This window comes from Micrasema longulum, unplaced genomic scaffold, assembly GCF_059751315.1.
Source record: "Micrasema longulum isolate JH-2025_06_02 unplaced genomic scaffold, ASM5975131v1 h1tg000619l, whole genome shotgun sequence".
In the NCBI taxonomy this organism is placed as follows: Eukaryota; Metazoa; Arthropoda; class Insecta; order Trichoptera; family Brachycentridae; genus Micrasema; species Micrasema longulum.
Window position 1 is genome coordinate 1 of NW_028277815.1, and position 27,343 is coordinate 27,343.

Genomic DNA, 27,343 nt, shown 5'->3' on the forward strand with positions numbered 1-27,343 from the left:
TGTGTGGAAATTGGGAGTCAAGTTACTGTTTTAATTACATTATATTCAATATTTTAAAAAATGACATGTAGGAACATGCCAATTTAATAAGTTGAATGATATTTAATTTATTTTTAATTTTATTTTATTTGGGGAACCAACAGTTTTACATACATATTTATAGTCAACAAACAGATATTGTGTTTAAACTCAGAACTAATAACAGATTTCAACAAAATATAGAAAGTTAGTAAAGAAAATATATTACATGTAAAATAAATACAAATAAGTTCATACATATAAAAATGATGTTTCCATGTACTCGTAGATATTTTCCATTAATCAAATATTTTTATAATTCTTTTTTAAACAGTAAGTTATTGTAAATTGGGCGGGATAAGGACAAGGATGCTTGAAGAGAGGATAAGGAAGGGAAGAAAGATGTACATATTTATTAAATGTTATCAAATATTTGCATACAACCACTTAACGACTTTTCTATGTCTATCGGTTTCGAGACATTCCCGTCTCTTTGTCAGGACACCAATTAAACCAACATGCAAATCAACATCCAAAACCCAAAGGGAGATGTACATATTTATTATTATAATGTCTACCAAGTTACATAATGCATTTTAGTGTTGATTTTAAATCTAACAGAGTGATGTTTGTGTTTTTATTTATTTAAAATTATTACTACTACGAGACTTAATTAATAATCTAGTAAAATTATTTTCGATATTATCAATTGCACCTATCTTACATTAAATTTTAATAAAATTAATCTTTTATAAATTCTAATAACTGTTTTAATTACATTTAATGAAAACTAAATTTTGGTCCATTTATATTTTTTTATTTTTTTTTGTGACTATTAGTGTTCACATATAATTGGTGAAAAATGTTTAGTGTAACTATTTTTATTTTATAAATTGTATTAATATTATGATATTTTTTACTGTTTGTGAACTAAAAATATATAAATAAATAAAATAATCTGTCTTTAAATTTTGTATTGTACACTGAAAAAGTCCTACGAAAAAAAAAGCATTTTCAGCATACGCTGTTTTACTTATTGGTACATGAAACAGGTGGTACCGTCTACAAATCCTGGCTGGCACATGTAGTGTTATTTAACTAAGTAGTTCTGTACAGTCAACTACTCCTGTCATAATTTTGTAAAGTAGTAGTTGGTCCGCATACGCTCCGCGGTATTCTAGAGAAGTGATTCCATGGTAGGTTGAGGCAGTGAGAGTTGATACATAAGAAATACCGGTTTTGTATTTAAGGTAGTTTACAAATTTGTTTTGAATATTTTCTATTCTACTTATATATATGGTATAATACTGGAGATTCCATATCTGAGATGCGTATTCTAAATGGCTTCTGACAAACATTTATATAATAAAATTAGGGCATTTGGATTATCATAGTGTATATCATACTTCACGAACATCAACGGATGAAAAAAATTGAAGGAATATAGATGGTCAAATATGGGCAGCATAGTGAATGTTACACAGTGTGTAAAGTGGCCACTTAAACCAGCCATTGGCAGGTCATAAGTCCTGTAGATGCCTAGACTTCTGTATTACCTTCTCTTAAATGTTCTTCATCTCTGTTGTTATATGTTTATAATAAGTAGTTTTTTTTTATTATTAATAATTAACGTTTAAACCGCTAAGGTTCTTAAATAATATTTTACGGAATATTTTCTTTTCTCTTCTTATATTGCATAAAAATATTATACCAGTCTTTTTATTATAGGAGCAAAAAAAAATCATAAAAATTTCTTGTATACCCACAAACAGGCCATGTCTTTGTGGGTTTTTTTTTTAATACTATTTTTACTGTTAAAATGTATTTCATTGTTTTGTAATTATCTTATATTTTTTGTAAACTCTGTTTCACCTCTTGTGTATATTGTAAAAAAAACAAAAAATAAAAAAAATAAAAAAAAAAAACATTTGTAGTATGGAAAACTAATATATAGAGCATCCGCAATTCTAATTACACGGGTCCCTAAGCTGAGTTGCCAATCTCCATCAAGCTCAAATCGGTAGATTCAGGAAATAAATCGGTAGATTTCAGAAGATTCGTTTTCAGCTGAAACGGTTTCACAAAAATTAATTAACCCTGCCAAAAGCTGTTTTTTAAGAAACAGTTTCACAATTTATGATTTTCGTGTGGGGGGGTGAGGGAGGGGAAGGGAAGTGACAACTACCTTGCCACACTACTCTAAAAACTGTTTTACTGTTATTTAAGTAATTTTAAGCTTAATGATAAAATAATAATTACTAATCGCTAAAATTTGAGCAGAAAATAGTTATAGGTGAACAAAACGTTTCATTTATATTAAGTGATCTGCTGATATTCCATAATAGGAACTACGAACTTATGAAGAGAAATAACATGATTTGAATTCATCAAGTTTGAAAATAACAGGAAATCACTCTTTACCAATACTAACCAATCAATGTATGTATTTTGTACTACTGCTTATCTTTATAAGTATTAATACTAATAAACAGATTGCCGAAAAGGCAGCTGACTGAGCAAACAGAAAAAAGTAAGCGTAGGATTGAAAAGTAGATTGCCCATATTGGGGACAAATAAATAGTAAAAAAAAGTTCTACGGAAAAATTTAAAAGTTTGAAATTCGGTAGAATTTCGATTAAAATCGGAAGGGTTGGCGATAGCTCGCACTGTTATTATTTTGAATTGCCTATTTTTCGCTTTTTTATGTTAATTGTTTACTTATCGAAATTTTTTTTAAATATTTTTTTCTGCACCACAACTGGCCTTGATGCCTAATTACAGTAGTGTTTTACAGCACTACTAAGGTTTGAGAAAAATCGCATGTAATTTTTGTGTTCTCAACGGGAATCGAACCTGGAACTTACTTTGTGTGAGTCGATTTTCTTAAACACTACACCACAGAAACTGCCGGGATATTCAGTGTATTATATTTGCAAATTTCTTCTGGTTTTGGTAGCATAACTCTCACTGACAGATTATTATTTTAAACTCCGAACAGCAAAAAATAATTTGTGAGGATCAAAGGGGTGAAATTTCACACTGCTTGAGATCCTAATTAATCAACTGAGGCCCGCAAGGCCAATAAAACGAGGCCCGAAGGTAGTAAGTAACCGTCGGTGACAGCAGACTGTTGCCTGTTTGTTTATAAATAATACCTTGATAAGAAATCTTGTGTAGCTTCATTTCGAACGGGGTCGGTAAATAAAAAATAAAACGTTAAAGGTTAAGAATGAAGCGTTTTAATTTTAATTTAAATAATAATGTACCACTTAATGTTAACCTACAGTATATTAACGTAATATTCTAATCATTTAATTAAGTACAGTGTGATTGATTGGGTGTTTAAATTATGAATTTCCATTAATATGACTGCTGGTGACGCCAGCGTCGGTTTTGATTATATCTCTCAGACAAAATGGCGTCTACGAGAATTTCAATCACATACCACGTCATCACGGGACGTTTACGTCACACGATGACGTCAAGTCACGTCACTCGTCCTATTGGAAGCTGCAAACTGTCAGTGTCGCCAGAGATGAAAGGTTTTCGATCACGCCTCGATAGGAAAATATACAAAATGTTCCATTTGTCTGACCCAATCTAATATTTTTCTAAACCGAAAATTCCATTGAGCATTTTACTTTTGATCATATTTTTATTACGAGTAAAATGAACTTATTTTTCCCAAATTATATTACACATTTTTATTCTTACTTTTTAATTTTAAATTCATCTATAAACTGCTACCAATTACACTCATTTAGAAAAACATTTGTTTTATTTTTAAATATATATTTTTTGTAAATAATAGTGTTACGACTTTTGTAAAGGTTGTCTGAGTCTCTGTTAAGTTTTGTCTGTAGTTTATTATAAAATTGCAGTCCCCGGTTTATTAGTCTCGACTGTTCTTGTCTCATTTTATAATGTTTTATGTAATATTGTTCTGATATTCGGGTATTGTGTCCGTGTTTACTCTAATTTTTTCAAGTTTTAGTTCTTTGTCAACAATTACAAAATTCACTTATTTATATACAAATTCTAGTATCGAAAATTCAGACACAATTTATTATTTAATTTCTTCAAAGAGTTTTTTAGTTGCTGATTGATAACGGAGGTCATATTCTTGCTTTAATATTTTGTTTTGCTTACTTTGTAGTCAGTTTACGGTTTCTTTTTTGGGACAAAATATTTGATTTAAAAAAAAGGCTTGAAAATGTTGCTATTTTGCTTAATAAATTATTGATATAAACTGTTCATATTAATTGTTCTATTTTTGTTATTCTAATTTATTATCTGTGTGTTTTATAGGTAACAGAAAAACATTATACTATTAACATTAGTAAGTTATATCTTAAATCTTCGCAACAGAACACAATACTTAAGTTTGTAAGTGAAAATTCTTGATGGAAGTTCATTGTTATTTATTATATAAATAAAACAAGAGTGATACTTTAATCGACAAATTTGGAATATCCAGTGACCGGTTTCATCATTCACACTCACGAAGGATGGGACACCAAAAATAAAAAAAAATACTTAAACTCATTAAAATAGCATTATATCAATTCATTAGTTAACCCAAAGAAAATTTGTTGATAATGATCCTTAAGATAAAAATAACTATATTTAATTTACTTACATATAACTTTGAATTATGTATCCTTACCTCTGTTCTGTATAAATACATTTTACTTTTTAATAAAGATACCAGTCTCGAAGATGTCGCGAAAGCGATGAAACCGGTCACTGGATATTCCAAATTTGTGGATTAAAGTATCACTCTTGTTTTATTTATATAATAAATAAAGAACACAATAAGTTATATCTTTAATCTTCACAAATTTGACCACATGGCCAAATATCGCATGCAACTACACTGGCTCAGTATTTTGCATAGAAGGAACTTTCACATTTTATTCTTCACAATATTTTGAATAATCCCACTTCGCCTGTTTATCTAAGAGAACTTTTCCAACCTCAACCACATCATGGGCTATCTTTTCGTTTTAAACAATACCCATTCATCGCCTTATTTTTTACCTCATCTTTTTCGGTAGTAACTGCTTGGTAATAAAATAATCTACCCACGAATATCAGAGACGCCCCTTCTGTATTTACATTTAAATCACGTATGAAATGTTGCTTCCTGAATATTTAAAAAAAAATCTTTCTCTTTTCTTCCTTCTTTACTCCCTTACTTCCTTTTTCATAGTAAAGTGCAGATATTTAGTCAATTTTTATTTCTTCAATAATATAGATGTTTATCAATATTTTGTTTTATAATGACAACAACAACAATAACAACAACAACAAACCATCACGCCATTTCTCCGTAATAGTAGGCAGAAAGGATATAACGCTACATTCATACATTTTCTCTGCATTCATACACCTTTTCATGCACGCGCGCCGATTATTCCGACATTCGATATCTTCCTCTTCAAGTATTTGTTAGATTCGGTTATGCCATGTCTCTCTCGGTTTTCCTCTCTTTTGCATTCAACAAAATTCGCATTGTATATATTCTTAGCTGTTTTTTCGCTGTCCATTCGCTCTACATGTCCAAACCAGCTGAGAGCTCATTTCTCGATTTTTTCGATAATGCCTGTCTCAGCGTTACATAATGTACGGATTAAGTTTGTGCATCTATCGTACATAGTTTTAAAATTAAAATATCATAAAACAGTTTCTTCGTGTACCACTGATATTCTCAAATTGAACGTTTTGGGTGTTTAGGAAAATATTGCCTAAAAGCAATATGCCCGCCGTTATGCTAAGGCATGGAAATTTTGTATGTATATAAAGTACTTAAATAAATAAATACATAATACAGGTACAAGAAATATTTTTTATTTATTTTCCTTTTATCGATAATATAAAATAATTTTTGATTTTATACTTAAAGCATTTATGTTTCTGCTGACGCCAACGGTATATATTATAATGTTCTGTGACATATTGTATTAAATGGCAAATGCAATTTACGGGTACGTTATGCATTAGCCAACCAAAACTTGAACATTGTGCAGACTTAAGTTTGATTGTATTCAGGTAGAGTGCGGTTTCTAAAGCACATGACAAGGTTTTGCACATATGTTGCACTATCATTGTAACTACCCTGTAATTACAGTGTTCAACTACGGAGATAATTGTACGCCAAGTGTCATCATTTGCCCTAACCACGCGGTGTTCCTAACATTAGTGAACTATCGAAAACATAATTGTTATTTATGTTACAACGACTCGCTAAACCGTTTATTATTTATTTTATAGAAACATACAGTCAACAATGATGATGATGTTTAGCAAGGCAATTTGCACGACCTTTTGCACTTAATAGTTTTATTTATTTTTATTTTATCATCCCATGCAACTACTATGGGGAACAAGAAATCAAAATGACAAAAACAGACTACAAAGACACCAAAATAAAATATCAAAGTTAGTACATGACCTATTCCATCTAACAGCATCTAAAAAACTTTTTAAACTAAACAATTAAATGTTACTCAACTTTAAACTAGAATCCTTAAAATTTATTCATAAATTAGCCACTGATGTAATTGTAGGTGAAGAATTAAAACTTGAAAAAAACTGTAATAAACATGAACACAATACGAAAATATCAGAAAAATATCACATACAATCTTCTAAAACGAGAAAAGGACAATCGAGACTAATAAACCATGGACTGAAATTATACAATAAACTACCAGACAAAACCAAACAAAAAACTCAGACAAACTTTACAAAAGATTTTACAAATATTTTTATTAACAGTAGAGTGTGAATTTTGAAAGTAAAAATATTTTTTTAAATGTATGTGATCGATACAAAACGAAACAAGCAAACCATTACGCTTCATTTGCATAGAACTTCACACTATTCTGTCTTTGCATGCATATCATTGAAAAATGTAGTTTTAAAAAATGCAGCAAAAACGTAATAAAAACAAAGTAATAAATGTAGTGAAAACAACACACATAAATACATCTATAAAAAAATTTTGAAACTCAGTAAAATGCGAAATAAAATAGACTACATAGTAAAAAACATATTTCAAGTCACAGCAAAAAAAAATATGTATGTGTAAAGCAAAAAGCATATTTTAAAAAAAAACATAGCAAAATACCGAGTAGAAACTTATACCAGGATTGTTGATTTTAAATGGTGGCAACACAAGATTAATTGAGAGAGCAAACAAGCCAGCAAGCACGCTACGAAGGCGAAAAGAAATTTTCCGAAACGTTTTTAAGGATTCGAAAGAGCTTCAAACATGTAGTCCAAGCAATTTGATGGACATCTGCTATCAGGCGTAAGAAGTAATCTTTATTTAAAATAGCGAGATATTTAAACTCGATTTTTTCTCACGAATTTTCTACTTTTTTTTGCATTATGTCCATAATCATGATCCCTACATATATTCCTTAACCACACAATCTGATTCCTATCCTCATTATATCAATTTTAAATATAAAATCACAAAGAACTACCTCGATTTATGTAAGTATATTCCACTTGTCAATTTGACGACTTGAAGGTCGAAATTGTCCCATGACGAGCATGTCAAATGTGAAGACGTTTAATGTGCATTAACTCTTAATTCAATGATGCTACAACGGGATGTCTAAGGTGTCCAACTCAGAAAGCTGGAGAGAGAATTCTAGATGAATTTCCCATAAAATTTGCTAAATATTCAAAACTATAAGTTAATTTCTATTTAACAACAAATTTAATTCTATGATGATGTTGGAAATGTATTTTAGACTACTTTTATATTAAAATGCAATAAATATACTACAACAGAGATAAAGAACATTTAAGATAAGGTAATATAGAAGTCTAGGAATCTACAGGGCTTATGACCTGTCAATGGCTGGTTTAAGTGGCCCCTTTACACACTGTGTAACATTCACCTTTCTGCACATATTTGAATATCTATATTCCTTCAATTCTTTCATCTATTGATGTTTGTGAAGTCAAAGAGCTGAAACCTTTTTTTATGCGGGTGATATTCATTTAATTGAATTATTTCACCTACATACTAGGCAACACCAAAAAATGTTATTTTTTCAATTTCTATACTTCTTCATGGACCAGGTGGATTTATCAACAAATTTATAAATCAACAATTTTTTTCTCTCTACAAATATTTGGACAAACTCAAAAAATACAATTGTTAACAAATCATTTTTTTTATTTCATTGAATCGAAGGTAGTATGAGATTTCATAACATTGATATTTTTCAGAATATTCTCATATATTATACAACAACAACAACAACAAACAATCAAGCCGTTTTCCCGTAAGGTTAGGCAGAGAGGATAGAACGCCACAATGCTCTATCTTTGCATACAGATCTTGCCTCCTCTACACTCATACATCTTCTCATGCACGCGCACAGATTATTCCGACTTTTGACATGTACATCTTTAAGTATTTGTTGGATTTGGTCATGCCATGTCTTTCTCGGTCTTCCTCTATTTCAGCATCCATAAACATATATTATTGTTGAAGATATCATATTTTCTTTCATATTTTTTGAAATAGTCCTCTCCTAGGAGGCTTACCTTAACTTACCGTACCTTTTAACTGAGGTTGCAAGTTTCTTGGTTGAGCTAGTTCGGTTAATGCGTTTGTAATAAAATTAATGAGCATCAACATGCGCAAGGGCCACAGTGTTACAATATTTCTGATTCAATGATAAAATAAAATGAGTGATTCTTCAACGTCGTCCACCTCGTGGAATGATGGTCAACGCGTTTGCCTGAAATGCAAGATTCATGACGGGTCAATCGGGTTGTGGTCTTGTGGCTAGTGTTGCGGACTCACTGATTAGAGGTCCGAGGTTTGAACCCTACTCTACCTCAACTTGATTTCCATTTTCTAATTATTTACAACTCATGAAAATGGCCACCAAAATATAAATATTTGGGTGAATTATAAGAACGCTAATATCTTTTTTCTTTAAAAAAAAAAATGACATGGTTGAAATGACGTGTTTGTTAAAAAAAATACTCTAGACTAGAATATTTTATAGTCCCTGGACTGGTGCCTGAAGTGTAACACTGATCATTTTACCTTCATTTAAAAAAAAATTAATCATGTGCGCTGTGATTAGTATATGTATAATTACGTGCGTAAAGAGAATGGTGATGATCCCTTTTTCATCCAAAAAAATATTCAGAACGGTGCACAGCATACGGTTTGACTAATCTAGCGAGACAAAAGTCCTGAATTAAAATATTAAAATATTGCTCTTCTTCAATACTACAATGCCCTCAAATATTTCCTTAAATTAATTATGCACTCCAAACTTTTTATTGCGCCATGGTCCCCTCAAAAACAATGATTGGCTTAACTGATTCGGATGCATGAAGCCGGCGCGGCGGCCCGCTTGGGGCGACCGTGAACATTAACTTTGGACATATAACTCTATTTAAATACCTTTGAGTACTTTTTAGTAATTAATTATTTAACATTGATTGATTTATAATTCATATATTGCTGCATTTGAATTTATCAAAATATTTACAAAAACTTAAGCAATACGGTCATTAAAAATACCATTTTCAAAACAATAAAAACAGCATAATTTAATTTTGATACTCCTAAAGTAATGAGTCAAGCTGAATGAAAAAATTCTCAACATATCAAATCATTAAAATTTCTTGGGGATATAATTAATTTTCGCGATAATTCTCAACTTTAATAATATTTAATTTTTGTCTTTTTATGTCCCCGTGTATAAATAAAAAAAAACTTATTACCTAAATCTGCGAATTTATACCCTAACCTTTACACACAAAATAAGATCAAAATGCATAAAGCAGATGTATTAATACATTTTGTCATACTAATAGGACAAATCGCACCTTTATGACGAAAATGACTTCACTCAAAAAAAGCTTAAAGGAGTTAAGATCATAAAACGACTTCAATGAACACTATCCATCTTTCTGCATTTAAAGAAAACTCAACATTCAGGTGGGAATAGGACAAAACCATTACATCGGTCTCTTTTTAAGTCAGAGAATTAAGATTCCGTGTCAGTAAGGAAGCCACGTTATTAGTGTTATTTTTACATTGCTGTGTGAAGGACGCAAGGCAGACAAATATATTGTGACCGAATGCCGGTTGAGACGATTTTATTTTTATACAAATGGCAAGTTTACTTTATATTTAAACAACCGACTTGTTTTATTTTATGTCATTTTATTATTTAAATTAATATTGACTCATTAAATAAATGTTTGGTCTAAACTTTAATAAATGTATGTTTATGTTACGCTTTATTTTAAGAGATTCATAGTATAATGCCTTCGGTGTAATTTTTAATTCAAAATATGGTGCTTACTACAAAAAATATGATACAATTAACGAAAGAATACGAAGGTGTCACAATTTACATTCTTTTTTTGTAATTTTCCAAAAAGTCGATTTTTTTAGTTGAGGCTAAAGGTGCGAAATAATGTTCGAAAAGGCTTTACATGTCGACAACATGAAATTAAGAAGGTGAGGTTGGGTCACACATCAAAAACTTCTCGATTTCGTATGAATTATGATTTAATTATATACTTATGAATATTTTTTGTAGAGGAAAATGCATAAAAAAAGCAGCAACAAATATTTGACTAACATGAAATCAAAATAAATTGTGCAGAATCCACAAAATTATGTTTTATTTGCTGGCAAATCCCTAAACTGTCAATTCCAGTCATTTAAAATCCTACAAGTCAGATTGAGATTTTCATCTCGCTAGATTGCTCAAATAGTATTCTGTATGGTACTTTTATTTACACTTTAAAGAAATAGATCGTGGTTTTCAAAAATTTTCGGAACATTTTATCGCACGGCCTAAAGCGAATTCTTTTTTAATCGGCCCTAAAGGAATATGAGATAGTGTTCTAGATGTCATACAAGCCTTATGATTGACACAAGAACCTTTCAAGGACGCTTAAGTAGTAAATAATAGTCCCTCACATCTTCTCAATGTCAGTAAACCATTAATCAAGAAGGATATCAGGCGTCTAACTACATTCAGAAGGATCCTAATACCTACGTTTGTGTTTCATCCTTACTATATTTGTATGCGACAGGGCTCTCTAAACAAATAAATCATAAAATCACGTATGTAAGAATTGTTTATTTTTACTTCTGTTATTATGTATTGTGTTGATATATTTGTTTGATAATCAACTTATTTTACCTCAAAAGCAGTGTAAATGCAATATTACGCTTCTAATGCCAGAACACGGAAAGTAAAACATACTGCAATTTAAAACGACCTGAATTTTTACGCTAATCGTAGAGGAATTGAACTCGGAAACCGCATGGTTGACAAAAGCACCAACCACCATACTTTAAGGCGGACTTATACCGACTAATTATTTTTTTTAACCTTTACGTAATAATAATGATAAAGATACAATACGATTGGCGTACCAATGCAGTGCCCTTTGTACCAATAGTTGCGGAAATGCGAATACTGATGATGATGATAATATAATCTTAGTACTGTGAAGTTTATTTGTTTAGATATGCATTTTTGTGTATGCGTATATGTTTGTCTATAAATGTATGTTTGTTCAGGGGTGTATTATTTTTTATTATTAGTCTTAATTTGTCCACGGTGTAGCTTTGTGCATAAGTGTATATATGCCAAGGGGTGTATTTTTGTTCACTTATATTTCATTGTTCGGTGGTGTTTATTTTTTCTCACAGGTGTATCTTCGTCCGCGTCCTTCGCTTGGCAAGTCGGGGCCTAGAAGGTTATTTCACATTAGGGAGCGCATTCTTGAAATATTCACAAGTTTTGTTCGGCAAATTTACATTAATTGGCACTAGGAATGGACAGCATGGGGCGGGTGGGAATACATTATGGTTGGAACCCTCGTCACGAACTTACTCAATGTCAAAATATTTATTTCCTCATACATTTCCTGAAGGTTGATTCAAGATTTGGAATAAGACAAATGTACGCTGAATATTTTCAACTCAGAATTATCATTTGAATAAGACTAGACTATTCTATTTTTTATCAAAGATGTGATAAATTTAAAGAACTCAGTATTGTAAAATACAAGCGGACCCGTCAGACGTTGTCCTGCCCGAAGGTTGGCTTCCCTGCTATTAGCTTGGAAAAAGACTTTTCGTTGATAAGTAGGTACCTTACTACTTGATTGTGATTTAATTCCAAAACTGTCAATTGCTTTTTTAAAAATATTACATTAAAGTAGGTACCTAGGTACTTGTCTATGGTTGAATTCCAAAAAATAAAACAATATTTTTTTCAAATATGGCATTCATTTTGCAAACGTCAAACTCCGGTCGTCTCACCAACAAAGAGGTGTACTTATGTAGGAATTCAATTTTTTTAAATGTATTGAATTGATTATTATTTAAGAATTACCAAAAATCCAATAAAAAGAAATAAACGGGTAGAAATTATAAAGAATTTTAGGAAAGAATCTGATTGAGACACACAAAAAACAAATGCTGTTTGTAAACATTTAAAAACAAACCTTTTTTATACACAAAAAACAACATCATTCCATTTTTTGCAAATGCATTCTCCTCGAATGCAACCCTGATAGATCTATGAATAAAACTTATGCTCCTAACATATTTTTTACATATTCGATTGAAATTTTTAATCTTTACAAACACGCACAGCGCAAAGATCTATGTTTTTTCTGAAAAACGCACGTTAATCGGTTAAGCCGTTCAGGAGGAGTACGGTGACATCACACGTACAGAGGAATAACATATATAAAGAAGATGTATTATACACAGTTTTAAACAAAAAAACGAAAAACTACCAAAACGTAGAAATAACATTTTTTTCAATTCAATTTTTTTTCAATTCAATTTATTTATTTTAAATATAACATATACATTACAAAAATATATTCAATACGTACATATTATAAAAAAGGAAAAAAAAAATACACGAAAGAGACTCATGTCAAAGGAGTCGAAGAATCCTGCTCCGGAAAACCCCTTCGGATACATGGAACAGATCAATATCCAGAGCGATGTTGTTCAACATAGCGGTAGCTCTTCCAACAGGCATAACCATAGGCAGGTTGGTCCTGAATATCGGAATATGAAACAATCTATGCTGACGCTGTCTTAGGTAATTATCAGGAACATACAAACCAATGCTCATCATAATTTCAGAATTACTGATCATACCGCGCAACAATCGATAAAAATGTGTGGTCAAATACACATTCCTTCTAGTCTCTAAACTGTTGTAGCCAAGCATACCCTGGAGAAACTCGGTCGGGTAGAGCCAAGGATAATACCCGCACTCTCTCATGTAGAGATATCTCAGAAACTTCTTTTGGATTTTCTCTATCATAAGAGAGTACTTCAGTTCATGTGGCCCCCAAATCATCGAGCCACTCTCGAGTCTACTTCGCACCAAGGAGTTGTAAAGAGTTCTCAGTACGCGGGTATTTTCGAAAACCCTGGCAGTACGCAGAACAAATCCTAACATCTTCAATGCATCACCACTGATTGTCTCTATGTGTTCATGAAATGTCAGAGTGCTTACAAATCTAACGCCCAGATCCTTAACATTCGATGTTCGTATCAGATTCTGGTCATTCATTTTGTAGCGAAAAAAAAGAGTTTTTTGGGCCCTAGTGAAGGACGTGACCGAACACTTGGAAACATTAAACCCAAGTTTGTTTCGCCTTCCCCATTCAGATATATTAGATATATCCGCTTGGAGAAGACGAAAATCGTCAGAAGTTGTCACCTTTAAAAACAGTTTTAAGTCATCCGCAAACAACAGAAAACGCGAGTTCAAAATTACATTTTTAATATTATTAATGAAAATTGAGAACAACAATGGACCCAGGTTAGAGCCTTGCGGGACACCCGAGAAAGTATGGAAACACTCTGACGCGAATAGACCGTAGGAGACGTATTGGTTTCTGTTTTGGAGGTAGCTCGCCATTAATTTTAACATACCATCCGAGAAACCGATCTCATACAGCTTATTTAATAAGACATCATGGTCGACAGTATCAAAGGCCTTGGCGAAGTCATTATATGAACAGTCTACCTGATGTCCTGCATCCAGAGCTTCCGTGACGTAGTTTGTAAAAACCATTAGATTGGTTTCAACCGAGCGGCCTTTCCTGAACCCATGTTGTTCATCAATAATAAATGGCTCTACTCGGGAAGTGACGATTCTACATATGATAATTTCAAATACCTTCGCTGGTGCAGAAAGAACAGCTACAGGTCTGTAATTTTCTACTGATGACTTAGATCCACTTTTATGTATAGGTGTTACTTTTGACGTCTTCCATGTTTCTGGGAAGACCCCCGTATTAAAAGAAAGATTATACAAAAAACAGAGGGGTTTTTTGATCAGTTCCACACAACCTTTTAGGAAGAATGTCGGAATAAAATCTGGTCCGAGAGAATTAGTATTACTTAATTTTTTGATAGTGTCGGCCACATCCTTCTCATTGATATTTTGAACATCAATAAACTGTGCACCGGTCTGTGAACATTGCTTAGCAATATTAACATCTAGAAGCGGAGGTTCATTGCTATATACTGTTTTAAAATGACCTGCAAACGCTTCAGCTATGTTTGCACCTCGAACCAATTTTTCACCCCATGTCATGGAGTCAACACTCCCACCATCCGCCTTTTGTGACCTTATATAGTCCCAAAAGGTATTAGGATCATGAAGAATGTTGCTTTCCATGCTGGAAATGAACTCCCGGTACGCCAATCGAATGCTACGTCTTACGACAGATCTGTAACACCCAAACATCTCATAATCACCGCGACAGCCAGAAGCTTTCCATTTTTTATGATAGAAATGCTTAGTCTGTATGTTTCTAACAATATCCCTAGAAAACCACTTCGGATATCGCCTCCCACCAGTAGCCTGAGATTTTCTAGGGAAGCTGGAATCAAATACACCTTTAACAATACAATAAAAATATTGTACCGCTTCATTTACATCTGATATTTTATACATCTCGCCCCAGTCGATACCGTCCATGAGAGAGTACAGTCGGTCAAAGTCGCCTTTATGAAAATTCCATCCTCTTTGACTAACCGTACCCTCCGCGGGAACTCTGGATCGACGGGGGCGATCTGCAATCAGATTGTAACAAAATTCAAGTGCGGGGTGATAATTATCTTCTCTTGTAAGAGGTGATAATGACCGAAACACACCAACAACTCTTCTACTGAATATTAAGTCCAGCGTTCTACCCCTAGAGTTCAAAATATAATTATACTGCGAAAGACCCAACACCGAGCACAAAAAAGTGAGGTTAGCCTCTATACTTTTTATGTTTTTTGCTGAATGCATGTTAAAGTCCCCTAATATAATGACACTTTTGTCCCGAAGTAGCTCTAAACTGGACAATACCCTGTCAAAGAACAGTTGATATATATTCGTCTCACTCGCCGGAGGGAAATATAATACACAAATGAACGTAATATCGAGATCGTATGTCAGTTTTACCCAGAGATCTTCATTGGACGTTTCTAAAACAGAAAAACGCTCGACTTGCAAGTTTTTTCTATTTCTCACAGCCAATAAACATCCCCCACCCTGCCTGTGGCCACCACGATCTCGCCTTACTACTGTAAAGTTACTATCAAATAATTCAGAGTCGAAAACGCCATCGTTCAACCAAGTTTCGGTTAATGTTATAACATCAAGGTCACAGGCCGAAACACTGTTATAAAAATCTTCGCGTTTCGTTTTCAACCCGCGAATATTCATGTAATAAAAATTCAGTTTATCATCTGTTGTACTATCGCGATCTAGTCACTTTACCGAGGGAAGTCGCGGCGCATCTCGCGGTTTTGCATCCCACTCTTTAATGTACGACTTTCGCGGCCAATTTTCGCTTTGCAAAATTGCATCTACAGCATTTTTCGGAATTCCGATTTTAAATGACGAGTAGTCACCCCGCGATTTGATCTTTGTCACATGAAATGAGGCGGTACTCACCAATGAGGTTAAATAAGAGGACATATCGTCGCTCGTAGTGTCCTTATGGAACGGATAGAAGTGATAAAACTTATCCTCTTCCCTCCGCTTTCCCAAGGTACCCCGAACGACGACACGCCCTTTATTTTTAACAGTCTTCCAATCTTTGGAAGGAGACACTGATACACTGGGGAGAACTGCAGCCGCCGACTCCATTGTCGGGGGAACCATCACCGAAGTATCGCTGGGAACATTCCTCGAACTGGCGGCAGCTGCGGCATAGTTGATAGTGATGGGCGTGCTGGGTGATCGGGGAGCTGATTGCGACGGAGGCTGCATATCTCCCTCAGAAGAAAAGTTTTCAGATGTATTTTTGGCCTCCACCGGTATAACCGCCTTCGACATCGCACGTGTCATCATCTTTGTTTTTGTTGACGCCGTGGGTGCAATGTCATCGGTACGCATGCGTGGAGTTGTACGCAATTGCCGAACATTGTCGGAAACTTCCGAGCAGCTAGCTGCGGACGGCACTGTTTCGTTAGTGATGGTGGGGCAGGGCGGACAGGGGCTCGCGGGGAGCCTGGCCGCACGCGGTTGCCGAACACCACCGGAGATTTCCGAACAACTTGACGCGAACGGCTCTGATCCGGTAGTGATGGCGGGGCAGGGCGGAGAGAGGCTCGCGGGGAGCCCGGCCTCACGCAACTGCCGAACATTACCGGAGATTTCCGAACGGCTAAGTGCGGATAGCGCTGGTCCGATATCAGCGGCGGCGGTAGGTTGTAATTTATCACTTGTGGATTTAATCCACATCAAAATACTATCCAATTTACTGGAAACGACACTTTCCAGCACTTCAATTCTCTCGGTGAGAGCACGAATGATTTTGTCAGATTCAGACATGACATTAAAACGAAAGACAGCGCGTAACAAAAAAGGCGTGCACTCCGTGCAACGAACGATGACCCATATTTATGATTGATTTACTGAATGGCTTAATTGATGTACCATCCTTAGTGGTACAGGTGGCATTCAATGTTCTAATCCGCTGGTCGCGAAATAATAATGTGCTGTTCCTCGATCAACACAGCACAAACTATGGCTTGCACGTACCAATGTCCTGATTGTGTCGTATTGTAAACTCGAGACAAGATCTGGACTTTTCTGGTGTAAGTCTTTATAAATCGCTAAAATAGACCGGATCTTGTCTTAAGTTAATTTTTTTTTTTGTCCTAGCTTTAATTTTATTGAGTTGTATTTTATTTTACTAGTGCCTGTATTTATTATAGAAAATTGTATTTATCATCGTTAGAATAGACTGCATAAGTCCGTCAAATAAATAAACAGTGTATTTGTTGCAAAAAAATCTACTGAAGAATTCCACAAATCATAAGTAATGACACCAAAGCAGTTATACGCTAAAACAACACTGGATTATTGATTCTAAATTGATTCTTATTGAAATGAAAGACATGACCCAAAAATTACAACGCATACAAATAATAAAATAACTAGATCCTCAACACAAAGACAACTTAAACAAATACAAACTAATGCAACATTCGGACAAAGAGATTTTGAGTACTATGCAATTATAATCTATAACATACTTCCAGTGTCTATGAAAATAATAAAAAATGAGAAACGGTTCAAAAAGACTTGAAAAATTGATAATGAAGCTGAGTAGAAGTAAAATAAATTGTCTCATTTGCCCAAACCAATATTGAATCAACTGCTAAAATGTTTTCCATCTTTTATTCTGTCTCTTATAATATAAATAATACAGATGTACATAAATTAAATATAAACGTAAAAAAGTAGTGTTTAGAGCTTTATTAAAATTTTGTTAATTATCTCTGTAAATTAAGTTTTTGTTTATTCTCACATGGAAAAATATTAAAAAATATATATTATTAAGTGTCCTCGGCATCCGCAACCCCAGTGAGGTGACATAATTTTTATTACTAATCTTTTTATAATGGAAAAAATAAGTACAAATAATAATTCTTGGTAGCTATGATGTAACACAATATGTAATACATATGACAAAAGCCATTTTCAGGAGAAGTGTACTAGTCTGGATTTTGTCTAAGGGAAGAGACCATTACAGGAGACTACTGCGAGATATTGCATATATTTATCTCTATATGGTATTGAGCGTGTTGTCCTGATGCTCTTTGAAATATATGTATGTCTATGTAATAGTATTTGATTTTTATTCGTGCTATTATTTAATTATGTACGTGCTTCTACTTTTCATTAGGTTGTATCCCGACTCAACACAGGGCCCTTGGCCTTATAGAGCATAGGATACGTTATCATTGGATTTTTTTGTAATATGTATGTATTTGTATGAATGAAAAAAATAATTGATTAATTAACACATGATATATATCACTCTATTTCATCTGGATAACCTAGATAATGCAGAGTGAAGAAAATCTTCTGAGTTTTGAGAGTAAGTGCATGAAAATAATATTAGGCATAAGGTGGTTTGATAATTTATTTATAATTTATTTTATAACTTACATTGAATTGCTGAGAACGGACGCAGCAGCCTCCTATAACGACCGTCTTAAGGATGCCTCAGTTAAACCTAAGTTACCTGTTCTTTAAACCTGCGGGCTCCCGCCGTCCTGGAAGGCCGTACATGACGATCTTTTGTCTTTATTCGACGTAACTAAGGTACGCTGGATTGACATAGGAAGTGAGAGTGCTGGCTGGCAATTGGGCCTCCTGAAGGCAACTTGTGATATCCACATGCTCCATTTAGAAGTGGATGTGGAAAACAAGAAGATATATAACATACTTATTTGAATGATGAAGTTTTTTTATGTAATATTCAAATTGACATTTTCAGACCGGATTTGTAAAGTTAAATTTAGATAAACGTTCAGAATACTGAAACAACACAATATTTATTACAGAAAGCAGTCTGTCCACAATTTTGATTGGTGTTATCGAGTGCAGTAAGGTCAATTATATGCTCCGTTAAAACAGTCGGGCTGTTTTCATACAAAAATCTGTAATAATCACCTTCTAAAAATAGTGTTGATCGCAAAAACTGCATTTCTCAATTTGCTGACAACAACTTCAGCACAACAAAAATCTTATGATATAGATGCTGATGGGAAAATCAATGCCTCCAATAATCTGGTTCTCATAAATAAATTGAAGTTAATGAATACATAAGCGTATTTATTGTAATTATTCAGTCATTTAGAAGCGCAAGCTATTAAAATGACCAGCGTAATTATTATAGCTGTATCAAGCTTAAACTTTACAATTATTTTTATGAATAATGGAGAAAAAATTATCAAAAAGTACGTTTTATTTTTATTTTTAAAGGAATAACCCGCTAAGCCTCTATTTTGAGGCTTGTCAGTAGGTGGAATAGAGGGGATATGGAAGGAGGTAATGAAAAATACACCACAACACCCAGACCAATTGAGAAAAATATCTTTCATGGATTTTTTTCTCGCAACTGGCGGGAATCGAACCCGCGACGCCAGTTTCACAGTTGGCCGTCTAACCAACTGCACCACGGTGCCTGTCTTCCTGTTTTTTTTTTGTTAGTACAAATGTCTGAACTTCAGAATATCCTGTCTTTTGCTTAATGTGACAAGACGTTAGTTACATAACAGCACTGTTCCCAAAATATTTTTTTAAGCACAGCATTAAATACTTATTCACATCATAATTTTGATACGAACGGTTCTTTTTACCTATGTATCTGGAAATGCAATTTATGTAATATTTACATTTTTATTGAATTTTACGCTCATACATCAACCTGTTTGTGGTCCTATGGTTAGTATCATGGACTCATGGATCTGAGGTCCGAAGTTCAAACTCACTCTACCGTAACTTGCTTCCTATTTTCTAATATTGAGTTTATTACAACTCATAACCCCCATAATGAAAATATTTGGGTCAATCTTATGGACGGAAATATTTATATTGAAAAAAATATTCCCTCGTTTGTCAACACAATACATATTGAGGATTTCCATTAAATTTGGGTAATTTAGGTATTTTCCACTACAAGAATGTTCCTAATAAATATGAAGCTTTTCCTTGATAACTTTGGTATTTCTGAAGGCAAAAATTAATCAAGCTACAATTGTACGATGGAAAAAACTGACCCATAATATATTGTCTTTCTTAAGTTTCACAAACTCACTACCAATTTTCAAGTACTAATCTAGCGAAAATGTATTATTTTTTTACCTTCAGCAGCGCTGTATCTAATACATAGAGGCTGCTGAGAATCATTCTATTACTTGTTAAGCAGTGTCGAAGTTTTAAATATGAAAAATGTTAATTTTATTTTTTAGATTGCAAAATGAAGTATAACAGCCGGTATTAAATAAAAGACATTGGGTTTAAGAAAAAGACTGCTAGGCTTATCAATTTGGCCGTCTTTGTCATTCATTTAAAATACAGAATAGATTCCTTACACTACTGGATCGCAAATCTCTTACATATTTTGACTCGTAAGAAGACTCTTCTTCCTTTCATAGTTTAACTTCCCTTACTAAACGTAGAAGAATTTCTAATCTGTCTTTCCTCTTCAAAATTTTAAACAATTTTATCGATAGTCCATATCTCTTGGAGCGTATTTCAATCAATTGTCCCGTAAAATTAAAATGACAAGTTCATTTTTTTTATAATTCGTTGCCCAAAAAAAAATATGTTCAAAACTCGGTTATTTGTCATAGCTGCTCCAAACTTAATTGACTTTGTCCCCATTTAGATATTTTTAATACAAAATTTTGTGACTTCAAAAAAAGCTTTTTGAAACACTGTAAAATAAAACATTTGTCAGTGTGTAATAAGTTTATGTTCCTTTAATTATGTTTATTTTATTATATTATCAAAATTTTGAATTGGTCATCTATATTAAGAAAACTCCTCTCCTCCACTCCTCCACTCCTCCACTCTATTTCCTCATCCCTTAACCTTCTTACGAGCCCTTTTTATTATTTTTCTCTTTACTGTGTAACATGTTCTCTCATTATATTTGTGAAAAACTTTAACTAGATGTATGTACTATTTTTTATATTTTGTATTCTTATAAAGCAACTGTTGTTTTTCCTTAATAAATAAAAATTAAAATATAAAATACAAATATCAGACTCGTGCAACCAAGACGACACTACAAAGTCAGCAGTCTCTATCCTAACCCCGATGTACTTGATTTACAGCCGGGTACTGTAGATTGTATTCTTCTTGCAGTGCCTTGTCAGGTCCCCCCGACGTTGGCGATCACTACAGCGAAAGCATCTCGGTCCTGCGCTACTCTTGTATTCCGCAGCCAGGACAACTGCTTATTGGATGTACTCGCCATAGTGATTCCTGGGAAAAGATGACCAGAGTGGTTTTCCGTTCCCTTCTCTGGTGAATTTTTCTGTCGGGGTTACCTTCCCTTAGCCGGTTGGTTCTTGTTTGGAGGCGCCAGAAACTCGCCTTTTATCTTCTCGTTATCTGCTGCAATTACACCGTTATGACTGTGATCGCCCACTAACAAGCGACAGAAAGAGGCTTGGTTGGATTTTAGTTTGAGTAAAAAATATAACATTTGAAATTTATAAAAATTATCCTATTGAAATAAAAAATAAAAAAATTCAATTGCCAAGAATGCAACTGGACATTTTCAATATTTATTAGAATCCCACCTTTCACCAAAATGTGACTCACTGCGACCCTGCTGACAGTATGAACCCCAAGATTATATATTTACAAATATAAAAATTAAATTCCCTTTTTATGTACCAACTTGTAAAAACAATTATACCTCGAATTCATTCATTAGACGTACCTGTAGAAATTATAACGGACTCAGTATTGATGTAGACATTTTTAACTGCACGTTGCATTTGTACAGAAAATTTCTTCATGGGGTCGATTATTTGGGATAGTTGCTGAATGTACATCTTGAGTGGTTTATGCTATGTATATGTGCCGCATGTAATGTATAAGTGTGTGTATGTTTTATATGTGCGTTCATGTGTGTGCGTGGATGGCTCGGAGTGTACATTCGGTATTTGTATTTATTTTAATTTATTACCTCCATGGAAAACGCAAATGTCAACAATTATCCTTTTTTCACTTAAAATTCTTATTTATTTTTTATTTTTTGTCACATTTAATGTTTATAATATCTTTTTAATTTATAAAAACTTAATTGGTCTTTTTGTGTTAAAAAATTGTTGTTTTTAATACTGATTTTGTATGACTGTATGTTTTCTAAATAAAATAAAATAAAAATAAAAAAAAATAAGTGCAATAAAAAAACCTTCGAACACCTTTACACACTTTACATATACAATATATATACATATAAGGGCGGGCAAATTGTCTTAAGGCAATTTCTTCCTACCTACCCAAATCGTTCAGTTTGAGAAAATTACAAGTACATGGACACATTGAATCTTACAATTTTATGCAAAAATTAAAAACAAAAATTAACAAAATAAAAATATAAGAAAAAAATAACACTATACTATGAAGAGAGGAGAGGGGATGGGAAGGAAAAAAGAAGGATAAAAGACCCATTTAAATATCAAGATAGTAACATTTCAATCTCGATTTAAATGTAAATAAAGAAGGGGCGTCTCTAACATTATTCCAATTGCTGTCAGTTATGTTTCCTCCGTTTCGTTGATATGTCGGTTTATTTTAAATTTAGTTTTCAGTTTCACTTCTCCAAGACTTTCTATCAGCTTGCGGTCACCTATATAATCTTTAGTGAAAATCTTAATGCTAAAATAAAGTGTAGGGATTATCCTTCACGTTTGGGCCACAAAGGGAGAATGGAGATTATACGAAAATTAATTAACACAGTATTCCTCTCCGAATTGACAAGATACTAGTACTTGTACGAAGGGCCACAGTGTGTTGAGAATGTAATGAGTCTTAATTGCCATTCACATGAGAAGATAGTTTGTAATAACCGCGTAAGCCTCTTTCACAGATTACCGTCCTGATGAGTCGTAAATTAAAGTAACATATTACATTTTCAGAAGAACTAATATAGTAAACTTTTTTTTTTGTGATACTTGTACTTTAATGGTATGTGAAAATCAATTGTTTTTTTTAACATTATTTTCATTTGTTTTAAAGCTATCAAACTAAGCCTAAAATCAACAAAGTTTTGAGTACGTACAACTGTTTGTAGATAATGGTATGGTAAATGTTACACAAGGATTTATCAACAATAAAAAATTTAGTCAAACTCAAAATATTGTTGATAAATCCACCTGGTCCATTTAGAAGTATAAAAATTAAATTAAAAAAAATTCAGGCGTTGTCCAGTATGTTTGTTAGAGACGCTACTTCTTTATTTACATTTAAGTCAATATTGAAATGTTACTATCTAAATATTTAAATTGTTCCTTTATCCTTCTTCTTTCCTTCTCATCCCCTTTCCACTCTTCATAGTATAGTGTTATATTTTATTTTTTTTCATTTATACTTTTTTGTTAATCTTTGCTTTTAATTTTTGTATAAAACTTCTTAAATAATTTTCTCACACTGAACGGTTTGGGTAGGTAGGAAGAAATTGCCTTAAGGCAATATAACCGCTCTTATATGTTTATATATATATTTATATTTGTTAATAAAGTGTCAAATAAATAAATAACTAAATAGGTAAAATAATTCAATTAATTTAATCTCATCTGCAGTAATAAAGGTTTCAGCTCTTTAACTTCACAAACAACAACAAATGAAAGGATTGAAGGAATATAGATTTTAAAATACGGACAGAATGGTGAATATTACACTTTGTGTAAAATAGCCACTTAAACCAGCCGATGACAGGTCATAAGCCCTGTAGATGTCTAGACTTCTACATTACCTTCTCTAAAATGTTCTTCATTTCTGTTGTAATATGTTTACAAAATTAATGCTAAATATTTATTTATAGGTTTATACAGTAGACACTCTTTATCAAATAAATTCTGTTATACAAATATATAAAAAAGAAAAAATAAAAGAATTTGAAATGAATAAGTCAGTCAGATACCAACATAATATTGAAATTCCTAAATTCCGTACAAGTCATGGTCAAAATAGCTTTGTCTTCAAAGGTGTAAAAAAATATAATAATCTTCATAATGAACTAAAAACTATTAAAAATAATATATTAAAAACAAATTTAAAGTTAATCTTTAGAATTTTTTTGAACTCGTGTAAAAACCGCATTAAATTCTTATTAGTATGAATGTAGTATTATTTTACGTTTTTTCTTTATATATCCTATGTTTTTACTTTTCTTTTTCATATACTCGTATTTTATTTATATTAACTCTTATAAATAAACAACTAAAACAGTGTAAGTCACTCTCCAAGCACAAGAGTTAGCCTCTTTTTTTGGAGAGTTACAGTGATAACATTTACTAGATGTGTAAATATAGATATGTTCAGAATTTTAAAAAAACATGTACTTTTTAAGAAATTTATGAATAAAAAATAAAAAAACTGTACATATTAAAATTTTTCTAATAAATCAATAAAGTGGAATTCTATCCTCTCTGCCTACCACCATCAGGAAACGGAGTATTGGTTTGTTTGTTTTGTTTAAGAAACTCAGTCTCTCGATGTTGCTAACAGAATAATTACACAAGAAAAGGTTTGTGACTTAAGTTTATGACAGACTATTTGAAAAAGTCTGCATTTCAAGTAAGGACTTAAAGCAATAAATCCAAAATGAGCACTTTATCTTTGTAATGGGAAAAGATATGTTACAGTAACATTTCCTATATTTCAAACACGTTTGATAGTCCATAAAACCTTCATTTCGGACACAGCAAAATTGTTACTAAGGGTCACGTAATATATTGTTGCCGTCGAAAACAATTTATTGATCTGTTCTTTTACTTAAATTTTTGTCTTTATCAATTCAGCATTACTGATTTGCCTGTTGATAGTTTTTTCATTTTTTTTATTTTTTTATAATAAATTTCATAAAAGGTACATGTTTTTTAAAAATTCTTTACAGATCTACTTTTATACATCTAGTACATGTTGTCACTGTAATTCTCCAAAAAAAGAGACTAACTCTTGTGCTTGGAGAGTGACTTACACTGTTGTAGTTGTTTATTTATGAGTTTATATAATTTTACATATACGTGTACATGAGAAAAAAAAAGTAGGATATATAAAGAAAAAACAAAAAACAATAATACATTCATACTAATTAAAATTTAATGTTTTTACAATGTTCAAAAAATTTCTTTAGATTTCCTTTAAATTTATTTATTGTTATTTTTTTTTTATAGTTTTTAGTTCATTGGGGAGATTATTTTATTTTTTTACACCTTTGAAAAGCTATTTTGACCATGACTTGTTTGGAATTTAGGTATCTTAAAATTATATTGGTATCTGTATTATTTTTTCTTCTTTATAAATTTGACTTCTAAAATCGTAAAAAAGAAAACGAGTGGGAAGTAGTCTGCCTCGTGGTGTATAGTGGTAAGTTCGTTTCCATGTGTGTGGTCACTGGTTCGATTTCTGGCAAAGTTGACAAAAAATACTGTTTATTTTTTATTTTTATGAAAAAAAAAGAAATTATATAGAGAAATAAAAACATAAAATAGCATGTACATCAAGTTAAAGCTTTTCAAAAATATAATAGTAAAACATGTTTGATCTTCAATGATTTCTTTGTCTGTCACACTTTTAAAATTAACAAATTACTGCAAGGATGGAAAATACCTTAAAGGAGGAAATATGGAAGTCAAGACATTTACAGGGTTTATGACCTGTCATTGGCTGCCACTTTACACACTGTGTAACATTTACCATTTTGCCTATGTTTGAACATCTACAGTTCTTCAATTCTTCCGTTTGTTGATTTATGTGAAGTTCAAGAGCTGAAACCTTTGTTGTGAAGAGATTTATCTGACTGAATTATTTCACATAAAAGGCAACGCCTGAAAATAATGTCTTAATTTTTAAACTTCTTTTTGGACCAGTTTGTTTTCTTACAATATATGAGTTTGTCCAAATGTTTGAAGACAAAACTGGATTCCTAATTGCTAAATAATGATATAACATTAACTGTAAAATATAATCCATTAAATATTTTTTTTTACATGTGAATATTTTAAGCTCTTAATATGTAAATAGAAATATGTTCTCATTAATTTTCTTTATCTCTAGAATATTTATTTTACTATTTAATATATGTGTGAAATTTTTCGTAAAATATGTTAAATTGAGGTTCTAGGATTTTTTCTTGATAAAATCTTTTTTTGCATTTTATAATTGCGATTTTCATTTTATTTCCAATTTTTGTAATTTTAATTTTAAGATCTATGTATTTTAAAATTGTTCAAACTTTATCTGATTTTTCTGCATTGTTTTCTCTAATATTATTTTGCTCCTATTGAACATTTGTAAATATTGTATGCTTCTGGCTGATATTACCAAAAATGGTAAGAGCCATAATAAATTTAATTAAAAAAATAAAAAATAAACTTTTTACGCAGTAAGAAGAAAATATTAAATATTTTACTTAATATCAAAGAAGAGCACAGCAAAAAGCTCGAGGGCTAAGGGTCCTGGTACTATTTCACACACATGACTGTTTACTGAATCATGACGTTTTACGCCTTATGAGACGATCGGCACATTTGACGTTTTTGCACCATACTTGTATGCAATGTTTGTTAGAAACGCAGTGGCGGGCATCTGCGAACATTTTTGTATGTGTCCATTTTTAATCATTTATTAATAGTAGTAATCATTTATTAATATTCTACTATCAATAGATTTGGACAAGTCCGTTCTAAATAAAAAAAATCTATTTTAACGTTTTTCCGTCTTGTGAAAATACCTATTTATTATTTTTTTCATAAATTTGAGAGGGAAATTCCTTCGTGATTTTCCGAATATAAACCTTCCCTTTTTCATTTAATTTTAACCAAATATTTGAGTTTCCTGTTCACCATATTAGGAGCATTTAAAAAAAAGTTGTTATTATGTTATTGATACTTTATAATATTTGTGATATATATATATATATCACAAATATTATAAAGTATCAATAACATAATAACAACTTTTTTATATATATATATATATATATATATATATATATATATATACTCCTGTGTCTGTGTTAACTAATTATTCATCCCAATTCAACATAGGACATTTGGGTCCATAGAGTTGTGACTCATGTCTCAAAAAATGTTTTTACGATTATTATATTACAAAAATGGCGCTATAAAAGTTATCCATAATTATTATTTTTATTAATAACTTGATAGCGGACAGATGAAAGATGGTTATTGTAGAGATACAGTGATTAATTTCGGCCTACTGCCGATTGC